The sequence below is a fragment of the Lepisosteus platostomus genome, chromosome 9 (genome assembly GCF_059453375.1).
Source record: "Lepisosteus platostomus isolate fLepPlt1 chromosome 9, fLepPlt1.hap1, whole genome shotgun sequence".
Taxonomy (NCBI): domain Eukaryota; kingdom Metazoa; phylum Chordata; class Actinopteri; order Semionotiformes; family Lepisosteidae; genus Lepisosteus; species Lepisosteus platostomus.
In genome coordinates, this window is record NC_142619.1 from 17,578,024 (window position 1) to 17,593,223 (window position 15,200).

At 37.3% G+C, this 15,200-nt stretch overlaps 1 protein-coding gene and 1 long non-coding RNA gene across 34 annotated transcripts in view; one reads left to right on the top strand and one right to left on the bottom strand.

The window, feature by feature from the left end:
* LOC148654577 (uncharacterized) overlaps positions 1-15,200 on the bottom strand; it is a 157,901-nt gene that overhangs the window by 111,813 nt on the left and 30,888 nt on the right. The gene's annotated exons all lie outside the window — the stretch shown is intronic.
* Positions 1-15,200, top strand: part of mical3a (microtubule associated monooxygenase, calponin and LIM domain containing 3a) — a 140,843-nt gene that overhangs the window by 17,539 nt on the left and 108,104 nt on the right. For all 33 annotated transcript variants that reach the window (XM_088647014.1, XM_088647012.1, XM_088647020.1 and 30 more), the window contains exon 2: positions 13,229-13,432. The gene's annotated coding sequence lies outside the window, so the exon portion shown is untranslated. The remainder of the gene's footprint in view (positions 1-13,228; positions 13,433-15,200) is intronic.

Below are 15,200 nucleotides of genomic sequence, written 5' to 3' on the forward strand. Positions count from 1 at the left end.
AAAATATACAAATACAAACAAAAGACTTGTTAGAAGACATTTTCTTCTGTAAATGTTTGACTTTTAAGATATTTTCTGTAAAGGCCAATACGTGAGTTCTGTTTGTGAGTCTTTGTGAGGGGTGTGCATTGTTCATTCTAGCCATGCTGTGCTATAAAATGACACAACACCAACAACTGAACATATTCCAGAGGTTCAGTTCTACTGGGCACATGAATGTCTTGTTTTTTTGTCTTTGTCATTCTTTCTGATTTTAAATGTCTCCTTTGTACCATGCTGAGATCACGTGTCAAAATGTTTGAACAGCTGCACAAGAACTGTGTTGTCTTTCTAATAATTTGTCTGTGAATTGCCAGGCAGAATAGTAAAATAGAGAGGGTCATAGGGTCTAAAGTCAGAGCAAAACTGATTTGTAGGCATGTTCAACCATTCAGCTGTGCTGTATGTGCTAAGTAACACAATTCTTTAATGCTTAATATGTCCTGGAACTTTTTATCCATGATATGTATTTAGATCCATATAACAATATCAGTTATTGTTCGATGCTGCCAGCATATCTAGTGAAGTTCATCTGACATTTATCCCAAGTTGGTGTTTGAAACATGATACTTTTAGAAACACAGATGTAAAGCTTGATAATTTGTTGTTATGAAGATTAAGCTCAGCTGCTCAGAACTAACTGAAATGTACAGTAAAGCCAGCAAATGAACAACGTTTTTCTCACCAGTGTGGCAACTGGGCCATGCAGTGCTGTATCAGGGGTTTTATGTGGTTTATATAGAGTGAAATTGCAACAGCTGATAATATTATTCTAAATATCTCCATTTTTTTTTCAGATGTTATGGATTGTCAAGCCTTTGCCAGCAAGTGTATTTACCTTTTGTCTTCCGTTTTGACCATATATTTGTGAATGTTTTCCTGCCGTGGTTATGAATATCTGTTGTTACAGGTTATCTCCATAGTGAAAACACCTACATGGCATGGATTAGATATTTTTCTCATGAATGTAACCCAGAGGTGACTACCATGTTGTTTTGGAATGGTAGTATACACTTCACCACAACCTCCCACCATATACAATAAGTATTACGAAAGGTCACTTCATTGAAAGGCTTAGTACTGTAATCTATCTTCAGATTTCTGCAGGCCATATTTGTAAGTACACAGAATGATTGCATGAGTTGGCAGTTAAGTAGACTGTAACTAAAATTCTGGTGAGGAAAAACAGATCAAGAAAAATGCCGTGGTCTGTTGGTATGTGAACAGAATGTCGGTGTAAACAACAATTTCGGTTGAACATTGCATCATGAATACTGTGAAGAATGAACACATCATTTAAAAACTAATTAGGAAACTTTGCTCAAAAGGGAACAGACAGATTTGTCTTAAGCTACGAAGAGCTATGTTTGTGTGTACGTGTGTGTCTGAGTTTGAAAGAATAGAGCAGAACCCCAGAATCAAAGAAAGAACACACATTATCCCTTGCACAATAATTACACATTCTTGTAACCATAAACTTATTTCTGGTTTATGTCAGAATCTGTACAACCAATGTATTCCACTATTGGAATTGGGGAATTGTAACTAATATAACAGGGTTACAAAAGAATCAGTCTGGAAACAAATGACTTTAGCAATAGCAAATCACACACTTGAGATACAGTGTGATACAGTGTGATACAAGTGCCACTCTTCAAGCATGCCATTTAGTGTTTTTGATTGTGCTGTAACCACCAAGGTTGCAGTTGTATTTCTCAAAATATGTAACATAGCCTGTTTCATCTAAGCTATGTTTTGCTGTTTTTTTGTGAGACAATTCGAAATGACCAAATTTGAAAACAACTTTCTTTCCACTAGAAATGAATGTATATTAACTTAACATTCTCTTCCCTGTACTGATGATAATCACAATTTAGTATGTTCCAGAGCATATATTGGACCCTGTCATTAAAAACGTTAAGAAGAGTTTGGTAGCAGGACAGCTTCTTACACTGACTTCTGAACTTAAAGGAGATGTGAAGTCCATTGAAACGAACTGCAGCATGGGACATCTGAGTAATTAGAAACAGCTATCAGTCATTTGTCCCAATACTTATGCTCACCCGAAATAGGGTAATTGAACACAACAAAATACATTATTTCAACAACTATACTGTACATGTATACAAAATAATACCCCCTCCCCCCCCCCCCCACCCAAAGCTGACAAAACTGTACTTTCTCCTCTTGTTAATAGTTTGATCTGCAACACACATTTCATTAGTAAACAATCTTGGTAAACTTCAACATTTATCCTGCTGCTGCCAACATTACCTAATAAATACATGAATTTCAATAATAATGAATGACCTTGGTTCCATAAGAGATAAGCCGTGACTTTCAAGACCTCCGTGTTTCAGAATTTGCTCAGAAGTACAAGGATGAGCCAGTAGAGATTTATGGACAGGTGAGACCCAAAATAAACCTTTATAAAAGTTATGGAAAGATTATGGCGAAGAGATAGAAAGGAACTACCGATTCTCTAAAGAACAACATTTAATCTGTGAAGCATGGCCTGTGGCCTGGGCTGCCTCTGGAAATGGCTACTGTAAAGCATATGACTGATGAGCAGAAAATCTTATGAAAATATAAAAAGCATACCCCTGAAAAGCATAAAAAAAAGTTGATTTTGCTGTTCCAATAATTCTGGAATACTTGGCACTGTAGATACAATATGGGAATCCAAATACATAAATAATATTTTAAGTACAAAACCAAGAAGAAACATGGCTCGATAGACATATGGTAATTTATTCATGTAGTATGTTTTATAGGCACTCAAAAATATTACCAGAAAATATCTTTACAGGGGACTCATCTGAGTCATACCGACCCTGCTGGATGATGATCCTTAATGTATGCTCTGACTGAAGGGCATTTTATACAGTAAGAATAAGATTGATTGATCGATCTGTGTTGGGGATCCATGCACAAGCAGATTGTGCTGACAGTGCACATGCAATCTAACGGATTCCTTCTTGGCATCGTCCTGCTTCCCATTTCAATTCAAGGAGTCAAAAATAGCCAAGAGTCCCAGGGATCATGTTTGGTGATGAGTGCTGAATGGTCTTGCTGCCTTAGCAAACTGAAGATGTCAGGTTCTTTACCCGATTATTTGCATTTATTGTTTCAACAAGATACAGTATTCCTTTGTTCTTTTTGGCATACTACAGAAAAGTATTCCTGATCCCAGTTCAAGGAATAAATAGTAGAACACCTGAACCCTTCAGCAAACTTTTGCATAGAATGAATGATTCTTCATAGATCACTACATTATTCAGTACTGTGTGTATAAGAAAACACAGGAAATATTCACAACTGATTCTTGCTCTTATGCCAATGAGATCAATACCATTTGTATAGTGAAGTGGTGTCCCAGTGTCCAGTTGATGGTTATTATAATCTGTGTATTTTATGTTCAGATTTCAAAGCTTTGCAGAGGTGAAACACACCTGGTGGTTACCGAGTAATTTAAAAGAATTAGAATTTCAATTGAAAGTGGTAGGGAATATATGCCCTTTGAACTAAAATATTTATGAGAAGACAGCAAAGTGCTCAGCACAGGCCTTGTAACAGACTTCATGTTTTCAGTTTTATCTTCATGTTCTGTAAATGTAATGTTCTTAAAGTTCTGTACAGTAAAACCCAAAAATGTATATTCAATTTAGTTAACAGAATAGCTGTCAAATGCTTGTAGTTATAACAAATCTGTTTGTTGTTATGAGAAAAGTTACATTTTGAACATTTGTTCCTCTTAAGAAGCGTTTTAGTAATATTTTTTTAGATGTGTCTACTGAGAGATGCTGTTTATCCTCAGGAGCTATATTAGTGTTGGGACTGATTTTTGGAACAAAATCTTTGACTATCAGTATACTTAATATTTACAGATGTGTTTAAGTAGTTGTCCACATGTAGTATTATAATAAGCTGAATATAACTTTTGTGGCTTTCATGATATGTCATATCAAGATGATAATAGAAGTTTAGAATTTAATGTCCTAAATTTCTTAAGGGACACAGAAAAAATTAACAACCTAGTGTTGCAACTGTTTCATCCAGTTTGGGGTCGTGGGGGAGCCGGAGCCTATCCCAGCAAGCAGTGGGTGCAATGCAGGGTACACTTGCCATCACAGGGCAGACAGACCCAAACGCAGACACGCACTCACCCACACAAAGGGACATTTTCCCAGAAGCCAGTTTACCTACCAGTATGTTTTTGGACTGTGGGAGGAAACCGAAACACCCAGAAGAAACCCACGCAAACACAGTGAGAACATACAAACGCAGATAGCACTCCAGGTCTGCAGTTGAACCCACGGCCCAGGGTTAACCACTGTGCCACCCTGCCACCCCAACTGGCAACATTAAAAATCCTAATCATTGTCATGGCAGTGTTACGGATGTCGGAAGGGCATGCCGTGGAATGACAAGGAGAGCAATAAAAGACCCTATGTCTAGCGGTAAAAGGGGGTAACATGGAGGCTCAGGGGATCAGACGATGCTGGTAAAGAAACCTAGGCAAGGACGTGGGGTAACCTGGTGCTAGGCGGGTCTCAGGACATCCGTACCCTCAAAGTGCTGCGAGTTAGATTGGAACATGCTCACTGATCCATGAATGGTAATCTTAATCTTCCATCTGTGATCTTAATATTTATGTATTTTGAGTACACATTCTGAAAACAGTGATATGAGGAAACCTGCTTTGATTATTGTCTTGAGAACATCTGTCTTGCACTTGAGAGTCTGTGGAATGGATAATGAAAGCTTCATTGCTGCATGACTGTTTGAGTGAAAGTGCAATTGGGATAACATTTCTGGATCAATACCTTCCAGGAACAATTGACATGCACTCTTTACAGATCTGCTCCATAGCTGAATGCTTTGCTTTCCAATCATGTCCTTGGCGGCACTGTATACACTAGAGACAACTAGCAGACCAATTGTGGGAATGTATCTTAGCGCACTGTTTCCCATGGTGTGCACCCTACTCCCTTTGTATTTCACCAAGATTAAACTTTGTGTAGTCCAACCATTACATTTTATTAAGATGTTCCAATATAAATATTTTTCTATGCAAGCAAGCATATTATATATTGCTGTATGATTATTTATTGCTAAATAACAAAACAAAAAACTTTTAATAACATTAAATTTACAAAACATGAAGATTGTTTTTTATGTATTTGTGTGCCTTTAGCGACAGTAGGAAACCTCCTCTAATTCAATACAAGGCACAGCCTTCAGAGCCATTATTAAAACATCTGAAGCTAGTTTCTTAAAGAAATACAGTAACACATTAAGGGCACGTACTATGAAGATAAGTGTGATTACATTTTACATGGAGTTTTTAAAAATAAAAAATAAATTTGAAGCTTTAAAGCAAATAATCAACTGCATTTTTATTTCTAAATTAATTACTTTCAGTTTGGTGTAATGTAATCTTTTTGCAAAGTTTTCATCCAGCATCAGGGTGTAAATAAAAATATCATCTTTCATGTACAGTAAAACAGTAGTCTGATGATATTATCCAATTCAGTTAATACACTAAACAGGTTAAATAAATATTAGTCATTGCTTCTATAAAAAAAAGAATAGCAGCAAATTGCTTCTAAATGTTCGTCTAAAACAGCAGCAAAACTTAAAGTGATTTACCACAGATGTCCTCTGCTCAATGTCCATTCAAAAACTGTGCTTTTTCTGTGCACATGGGTATAGATTGTTTAAGCATGATTAACAATTTTCTGAAATACTGAACCTGTATTTACGAAGGCAAACCATTTCTCTAAGCACAGCTTAGCTTCTCTTTTCTTATTGTTTCCACCCTCTTGGGTAAACACCCACAGATAGCGTGACCATTGCAATTAACAAAACAATGACCTTTTAAAAGTGCAGACAGTGTTTTTATCAATAGTTCCCTCCACTGACAGTTGTGAAGGAGGGGCCTGGGAGGAGACATGGCTGGTAAAATACAAACAAATCAAACTGTGAATTACTGTGTGAGAGCAGTAATGAAAATGTATACTAATCAAACAAATACAATTGAATAAAAATGAGAAAATGTATTATCGAAAGGGCGATGAGGGCAAATCATGCTGCAGATGGTATTTCTAACTCTGTTGAATGCTAAAAAGTTGATCAAGTCATAGAAATACAGTACTTTTACATGTAAATGTTTTCTAGTAATTGTTTAACGTGTTTACTGTAACTGTTTTCGATTAACAGTATACTGGCGGCAATTGTAAAGACCTCATTTTGAGTTTTGTGACTTGTGAGGTTTCTGTAGTGAACGGCGCATTATGAAAGTCATTATGGTGCACTGGTTGGCATTGCTGCCTTACAGCACTGGGGCTCTGGGTTCAATTCTGGATCTGGGGTGCGATCTTTGTGATTTTTGTATGTTTTCATTGCGTTCACGGTTTAACGCCAGATGCTCGGGTTTCCTCCCACAGTCCAAAGACATACCAGTAGGTTAATAAGGTTCTGAGAAAATTGGTGCTGGTGTGAGTGTGTGCCTGTGTGTGCCCTGCTATGGACTGTCGTTCAGGGTGTTCCTGCCTTGCACCTTTTGTGTGTTGGGATAGACGTTAGCTCCCCCACAGCCTTAAATGGCGTGAAGCAAAGAGGAAGTGGATGGATTGATGCTGCCATCACCATAACTAGAAAACAGACTATGATTCTGCCAAATAGTTCCACAGTTTGATGATTCTTTTTTCTCTTCCTGCTTCCTCAAAGTAATTATTTGTCCAGCCAAATAAAGCTGTTAATCTCTTGCAGGATGCTGTCTTTTTTTTTTCAAGACGCTGTCTTGTGAGAATGGGACAACGACACATATTCAATGCAAATGTGAAAATGTGCACGTAATGTAAAATTGGTAGCCTAGCCACTGCACTTTATCACAATTACCAATAGAAATGAAGTTTGTAGTGTGTTAAAATAGAGTTATGAATTTTTGATCAAGCATTTTAGTTCCCATTAGTTCAGAAAGTTAATTTACCTCTCCACAACTCCTGTGCCCAAGGCCTGTGTGACTTCCCCCACAGTGGTGGACGTGCTGCTGCTGCAGTGGTTCCCTGAGAAACTCCACAGTGACCAGGGCCAGAACTACGAGCCCCTAGTCTTCTAGTAGCTTCTTCAGTAGATTGGAATCTGGAAGACTGTACCCCATACAGTAACTTCACTGGTACAGTGATGACAGATCAGCTCAACCAGACCCTTGTAACCCAGCTCACCTCCAGGCACCATTGGGACAAGGGCTTTTTGGTGTCTCTGGCCTTTAGGACAGTAGCATGGCAGCACATCTGCTGGGCACACCGAGCTCAGACCATTAGCAGGTAGTGGATCCTGAGTTCTCGGCAGAAGCACAATGGATCCCGAAGATTGGAAGCACCTAACAGTAGTGAGAATGTGGCAAAAGAGGAACTACTGTATTACCTGTCCTCAGCTAGTGCAGGGATACGAGATGATACATATTCCCCAATATTTCCTGTTTTTATCTCCACAGTGTATTTTTTCTCCCCATAGTCTCCGTTTCCATTTCGTATATTTTGTCCTATAGTGTTTTGTTCTAATGGTATGTATCCCTTTCCTCCATAATGAATTATTCTGTACATTTAATTTTAAAAGGGAACATATTTACTGGTAGTGTGCATATTCTGATTTAGAGGAATAATTTGGGTTTGTGATATCTGACCACTTAACATGTTGGTTGTACAGTCAAAACCAGAGTTCTAATTGCTCGTTTTAATTCCATGGTTCAGTTTACACATTTTCTCAAATCAGATAGAGAAAAAAGCAAGTATGCGTTAAAAATATACTCAGCAATAATGTATTTTTTAAACTGCATTGTGTTGTCTTTGAGATTACAAACAATGTTGCAAAAAGGTAAAGGGAATTCTGTTTATGTATAGCTCTTGATAGGCTTTGTTGCAGTAGTAAATAAAATGTAAGCTTTATTAAACAACTTTAAAACTGTTACAAAATAAATCTCTAAGCTCTTTAAGTCTTGAAAATTTAAAGGGACCTTATAACCTTAAATTACTTTTTACAGAGTAGGTAAAATAATTAATACCTAATTTCTTGGCTTTGAATGTTTCTGTGGTGTGCTATTCAGGGTTGTAACAGAAAAATACCTTTAAGCAAACCTGTCATACTCTATCTTTGGATAAACTAGTGTGTGGAAAACAACAGGTTTTAAGGAGCTTGTCACCTTATATCAACTACTAATCCTGATGTCTTTCTCTAGGTCACTCACTCTAAGTCTAATACTAAAGTGTAAAAAGACTACAACAAAGACTTACTATCCCTGAAAAACGAAACACTATGTGTTCTTTAAAAAATGTGTTGTCTATGTTTCTAGTGTTAGATTTTTTTTAAATCATGTTGATATTAAAAACTCCAAAGAAGTAGGTATTGTGTACTGTAATATACTTACAAACATTTTAGATTATCAAATATTTTCTTCAGGACAAAAAACAAAGATAGTTTATAATCTAAACAGTGGTTAAATATAGGCAAAGAGAAGTTTTTCTTTTTTAAGCTTCCTCATAAATAAATATTACTGCTTATATGAATTGTTTTATTTTCAAACAGTTAAATGTAATAATTATAATTGTGTAATATATAAAATCCAGTCAAAGGTTTACAATACAAACCACACATCCAGCACAATTAACAGTTAAACATTTCTCACTCCCATTGAGCCTTTGACAGTTATAGGTACTGTATATTTATGTTACAGCTAAAATTTGTGCACCGTTTGTGTTTGATTTGGATAAACGGCTCTCTCGAGGAAGTCACTAATAATATAAAAACAAACTCAGAGTGCTTACTGAGAAAAAGAAAGTGGGCATATCACTGAGAAAACCCTTTCTGTCACCCCGCTTGCATAGTATGTTGGTCCCAGTGTGGCTTGTGTCTTGCCAGACTGCCCACGTGGAGGGCTCTGCCCCTGTGGTCTGAGTACAGTTTGTATGCTGCTCTGTAGAGCTTGGCTTGCTGACAGAATTACGACCTACTCTGTCCCAGGGAGCTATGTGCGCTTTGGCCCATGAAATGCTAATGATGGACTTGTTGGTTGAAGGAGCTCTTCTCATCATGACCCCTTTCATGTGCCTGTTGTAGCAGAAGGAGGAGCCAACAATACCATACATCACATATAAATCTTTGTGTCGACTGGGAGAAGATGGTGTAATAGGCTCAGTGTTTCACAGAGTAGTCTTTTAAATCCCTGATACTGGGTAATTTCCATTCTGTTCCTTTATTAACATTAATAATTCCTTACACTTATATAGCACTTTTCTGGACACTCCACTCGAAGCGCTTTACACCATCACCATTGTGCAGCCTCACCTGGATGATGTGACTGTAGCCAGTAGTGCTCACCACTCACCAGCTATCAGTGGGGAGGAGAACAGAGTGATGAAGCCTATTTATAGATAGGGATTATTAGGAGCCCATGATAGTAAAGGCCAACGGGAAATTTGGCAAGGATGCCAGGGTAACACCCCTACCCTTTTTGAGAAATGCCCTGGGATTTTAAGTCTTATCCGAAGGACAACGCCTTTTTACAGTATAATACAAAATTTTTTTAATAGTGTCCCCATCATTATACTGGGGCATAAGGACCCACACAGGCTGCAGGGTGAGCCCCCCCTACTGGCCCCACTAACACCTCTTCCAGCAGCAACCTTAGGATTTCCCAGAAGATCTCCCATCCAAGTACAGGCTCACACTTGCTTAGCTTAGTCAGTTGCCAATTGTGAGTTGCAGGGTGAAATGGCTGCTGGCTTTTACATTTAACTACAACCTCTGGACTTTTTGTGTTTCAGTATTTTCCTTGTTGTACCTGCTTCCAGTGATGTCTCTCTGTGCTCTTCATAGACCATTACTGAATTGTACCCTGAGTTTACCATTGTAGTGATTTTTATGTGTCTGGGAAGAATGTCATTCAGTTGTATACAATGGGAAATAGACCGTCAGCTTGTTTGCTCTTTCCTTGATAGCCTAAAACTAAGTGAAATTCTCATTTCCTCCTTTTCTTTGTTCATACCTGGTGTGGGATTTAAAAAAGCTTTTTGCATAGGTCCTAAACTTGCCTCCCATTTCCTGAAAGTTAATGTGAAAGTTTAAAGTTCAGATGTAGAAAGAAATATCCTAAGTGGCATTGCAGTTCTGGTTTTTGAGAGAGATCATAAAACTCTGGTATTTCTCCATTTTAGTTATTATTGTACAGACAGGTAATCTTTTTCTCAGCTGTACTATTGTACAGTTCTCAGCGTTGATGCTGATTGCCTTGGGAGTAAAATGAATGCATTATGTATGGTGCTAAAGTGCACTACCGAGCAGGAAACGTCTCTTTCAAATTCTCTGATCCTCAGTAAAAGCCTGGTATCATCTGCCCTGGACTGAAGAAAGTCTAATTTATGAAATGCAGATCCAAGATAACAAGATGGAGTATTTATTGTTTGTACAAAGGACTTGAAATCTGGCTACTATGTTTTTTATTAGCATAAGAGTCTTGCTTGCAGTTTTTACAAACCTGATAGTATTTTTTTTAAAAATAGTTTTGCACATGTACTGTATTTTAAGGTTGTGTTTGTCAATCAATGACAGTTGTACTGTAAATCATTCGGTTTTCAGGACTCATTAAGGTCCCTGAAACTGTGTTATTTCAGTTTCATCACAGAAGAACTCCTTACATTATGTAAAATACTATCATACAGTAAATTCTTTTTTTGGCCAGAAAAATGGTTCAAGTCCAGCTCTGCTACTCAATATTGTATTTACTGAATTAATCAATATTATGTAAGTACTGCATTTAATTAATGAAGTGATTTGAAGCAACTGTTGTGTTGAATCTTCTCTGAGTTTTACAACCTTTAGGATATCAAAGGGAATAAAACCAATTTCCTGTAGTTTTACCAAGTCTGACTTTTATGTTTGTATATTTCTTGCTGTTAATAATATTTACTAACCCGAGTTAAGTATTACTCCACTTTTTCCTGAAGTATTTGTTGGACAAATTGATATTTTGCCGATAACTGTTTTTGAACATAAAACAATTTTGGACATTTATCATTAAATGGACACTGCAGTTTTTTTTTACATCATAGGTAATAGAACAATGCATCTTTTTCATGGGCTTCAGTGATGTGATTCAGCTTTTATTTTTGTTTTTGTCCCTGATTTCTCTTTTTTTCTGGGACGTGCATGATTTTTTACTTCAAAGAATCATAAAACGTCTTGCTGTATAGGCTCGTACCAGCATGATAATCTGTTGAAAGAGGAGATTTGAAACTCAGACACTGTAGGTGGTGAATTGAATTGCCTTCATTACTCTGCTCTCCTCCCGACCGATAGCTGATGCGTGGTGAGCGTTCTGGCACTCTATGGCTGCCGTCGCATCATCCAGGTGGATAGTGCACATTGGTGGTGGTGGAGGGGAGTCCTCATTACCTGTAAAGAGCGTTGAGTGGAGTGTCAAGATTTTGTTTACATCACTGCAGGATGGAGAACCCTGTTTACACCTTAATAGCAGCATCACTAAAAAGCCTCCATTCCCAAAAATGTATATGATGCTATACAGTATGTAGAAATGAAGAATGTAGCTGAACCAATATTAAATAAAAAAAAAATGTTGCCCTGCATATCGAAGTACAAAATACTTGGACTTTCCTAGCGCTGTAGAGACAAATAGCTGAAAGTGTTGATGAGTAAAGACTGCTGTGTCCAAAAGCAATGCCAGTTTTCTGTATTTAGCTCAGCATGTAGTGTTGGTTACTCTTTTCCTAACTCAACTTTTTCTTCTCCTCCTTCACTTTCATTTTGTGTCAATAAGAAAAAGGGGTTTCTGACTGGTCTGAAATTTAAGGTGATCGTTTCAAAGCCCTTCTTTAAATGAAAGTTTATAAAATGGTTGAGAAATGTTGATGGAACAACATCCTCCCTGTGGAGGCTGTGCCTGATTACACTATAATACAGCTAGCTTGGTCACTTACCCCAGCATCCATCACTTCTCAGTCTTCCTTCCTGCCTGTTATTGTCGTAGTGGCAGCTCTTTGGCTCATTTCAGCTGGTGGTGTTGGTGGAGTGGGGCTCTGTTACCCTCATCTACAAAGCAAGGATTCAGTGGTAGACCGGTACTTTAGAGCCTCAGTGAACCATGAATCATTATGAGATTTTGTGTAAACATGCACTTAAACTACAGCAAAAGAGGTTTGGTCTTGTTAGCTTTTGTCTTTGTTCATTTTCATCACAGTAAAACCTATTGTATCTGGCCTTTGGTAACATTCGATCCCCAAAACAGACAGCTGTGATGGTGTGAACATCTAGCTGTACCCTTGCTTTTGATAGTTAACATTTTATTATTATCATCCGGGCTCTTGAGTTTGAGGCAAAAGAAGGCTGTACTTTATTGTATTGATTTACTTTCAATGTGCCAGACATCATCCCATCATGAGGCATTGCTTTGTTCTCAGAAAGCAATGCTACACTGGGCAGCAGTTCAGCTAAGCTAACAGAATACACAATTCTATTCAGTCAAATGTTGCTTAGATGCTTATTTGTAATTTGCAACTCATTCTCATTCCAGAATATTTGCTGTTTTTGCAAGTACCAAAGCAAATCAAATTCATAATGTATTAAAGTACTAAACCTAATTTCACTGGGCTTAGCTGCTTTTCTTTCAGCAGAAAAAACAAGAATTTACAGTAAGCTACGCTGGATGGTCCTGCAGCTGAAAGACAAGAATTAACTTGATTAATCACCTTGTTTGGAAAAGCCATGTAAACCAGTTTTACTTATATGTTGTTATCACTTGACAGTTTGTACAATCAATAGTTTTTAGTACTTCACAAACAAAGATAATAGGTACAATAAGCAGAGCAAACACATCTATTTGATCTACTAAGTTATGGTTTGTCACTAATGATAATGTTATATTAATGCTTAATGTTATTATGAGGGCGTGTCTATAATGAAGATATATTATATTATATCATTAAAGGGTATCATATGTGCATCTCTGTGTCTGAGACTGAGTGCATGTACATTATGCTGATTTATGATGCATTCATGAATCAGTTTACTCACACACAGCGACCTCATAAGAAATCTGATGTTAAGCTTTGGAATAATACCCCCTCTCCTTTATTCCAGCACAATTCTCAAGACTCTCATTGTGTCTTTGCAGGCAGTGAGCCGTCTCTCCAAGTGGGCAGATAACGTCATCAGCAAGGAGGGCTGTGCCTTGTTTGCCTACCTTACGCTTAGTTACCAAATCACATGAGAATCCGTCCTTGTAACCATGACAACCAGTCCTGGTCCAGGCTCCATCCTGTCGAGGTAAAGAATAAGAACCAGAGACCCATCCACAAGGACACACAGCCTGCTTATTGTAAGTAACTGTGGGTGCTTTGTTTTTTGGTGAAAACGTACCATGTGAAATGTGCAGTTACAATCCTTTTTTGTGTGTTGTGAAATGTAATTTCATTCAGAGATAAGAAGACATACTGTAGAAGCGCAGAAACTGTGTATTGCTGGTTGTCAGCACACTGGATTAAGAGTTACCTGATGAATTTTTTTTAGGCTAATGATGCAATATGAGTTCTTAATTATTTTATTTTTTGGACAGTAAACGATAATTTTTGTGTGATTGTAAATTTTCCATTGATATATCATAAGTGCTAAAATGATATCTTTCACAATATTCCAGGCTTCCGGGGAACATTGTTATTGTTGTTTCCTAAATCAGCTTTTAATAACTGTGCTCTCTTAGCAAGGATTCTTCCTCTTATGTCTTTCTGAATTTATAGCAGTGCTCTGGACCCTCGCGGCACCATTAATTAGCAAATCCCCACCTCAATAACTAGGTCAACCAGACGGCACCAGAAAATGGCCTTGTACTGTAGACCACATGAGACACAAGCACCCTTTATTCCTTCCTCTCTTAACACACACTTTAAGATGGATACTCATTAAGACATCCTACCATTCTTTGTCATTAATGCCAATTAAGTAGTTTTTATTGTAAAGATACTGTATGTTTTGGTATATGTATTGTAAAATGGGGAAACTGTTGAGAACATCTCATGCTGTAGGTTTACACTAACAAATGTATTTGAGCACTGTAAATTTCAGCTACTGGCAGTGGGTTATTTATTGTTTTGAAACACTGCTATATACGCAACAAACTGTGACCTGTAACTTTTAATATGAAATAAGTCATGTTTTTCTCTAGCTGCACACCACACCCTCTGCCATCTGAAGATATTCTTTGTTAATCCTGTTTGTTGCTCATTTTAGCTGTTCTCTGCACAAATTAATCCAAGACATTTTTTTTCATATATTAACTATTTGTATGAAAAATAAAATTTCTCCTACTAGGCAATCCTGTAATTACAGTCTACAGTATATTCCTGACTTGCCACTTTCTGTGATAGTAGTTCATGTTCACTGTATGTGTTTCAATGGGCTAAATGTTTATTTTTCATTGTGGTCTGGGGAGCAGCAAAGAGGAATATTTAAAGTTGACACAAGTGTCAACTTTATAAGCGTCGGCACTTTTTCAGGGTGTGTTTAATAGTTTTAACTGGAGTAAATTTCTGTGGCAGAGAGGCATAATATTATTGCAGCTGTTAACAGTAGAGGTGCTTGAAAAATAACCATAACAGCTGCAGGAAACTGAAAGAAACATTTCTCTTACAATAAACAGTTTAACTTTAATCATCCCTGCTACAGCAACCTTGAGTTGAGTTAATGATAATGAACTCTGAAAGCCTAAGGCAGCTAAATAATAAGAGGGCACCTCTGGGATAATATGCAGTCTAAGAAAGGCTATTGTTTTTTAAAATACGCCTAATGTGTAGTTCAATTGTAATGTATGTAGTCTTGTAGTCTTTTTGTAGTAAGTATAAAGAAGTATGGGTATGTAATGATAATGATATTTCAGATGCTGGTTGACATTTTTAAAGGCACCTGGGCTTTAAGGGGTTGGAAGTGAGGGTAAGTGAAGTTTAATGCAGTTCCTAATGTACTCCATACCATTTGACTCTTGAAATACACTTCGCAATATCACGGAGTAAAACACAAAAGGGAAATCCTATAGTTTTTTTACAACTTTATTGACAACAGAATACAAGAAGATGAAATGCAGGTCAAAATAG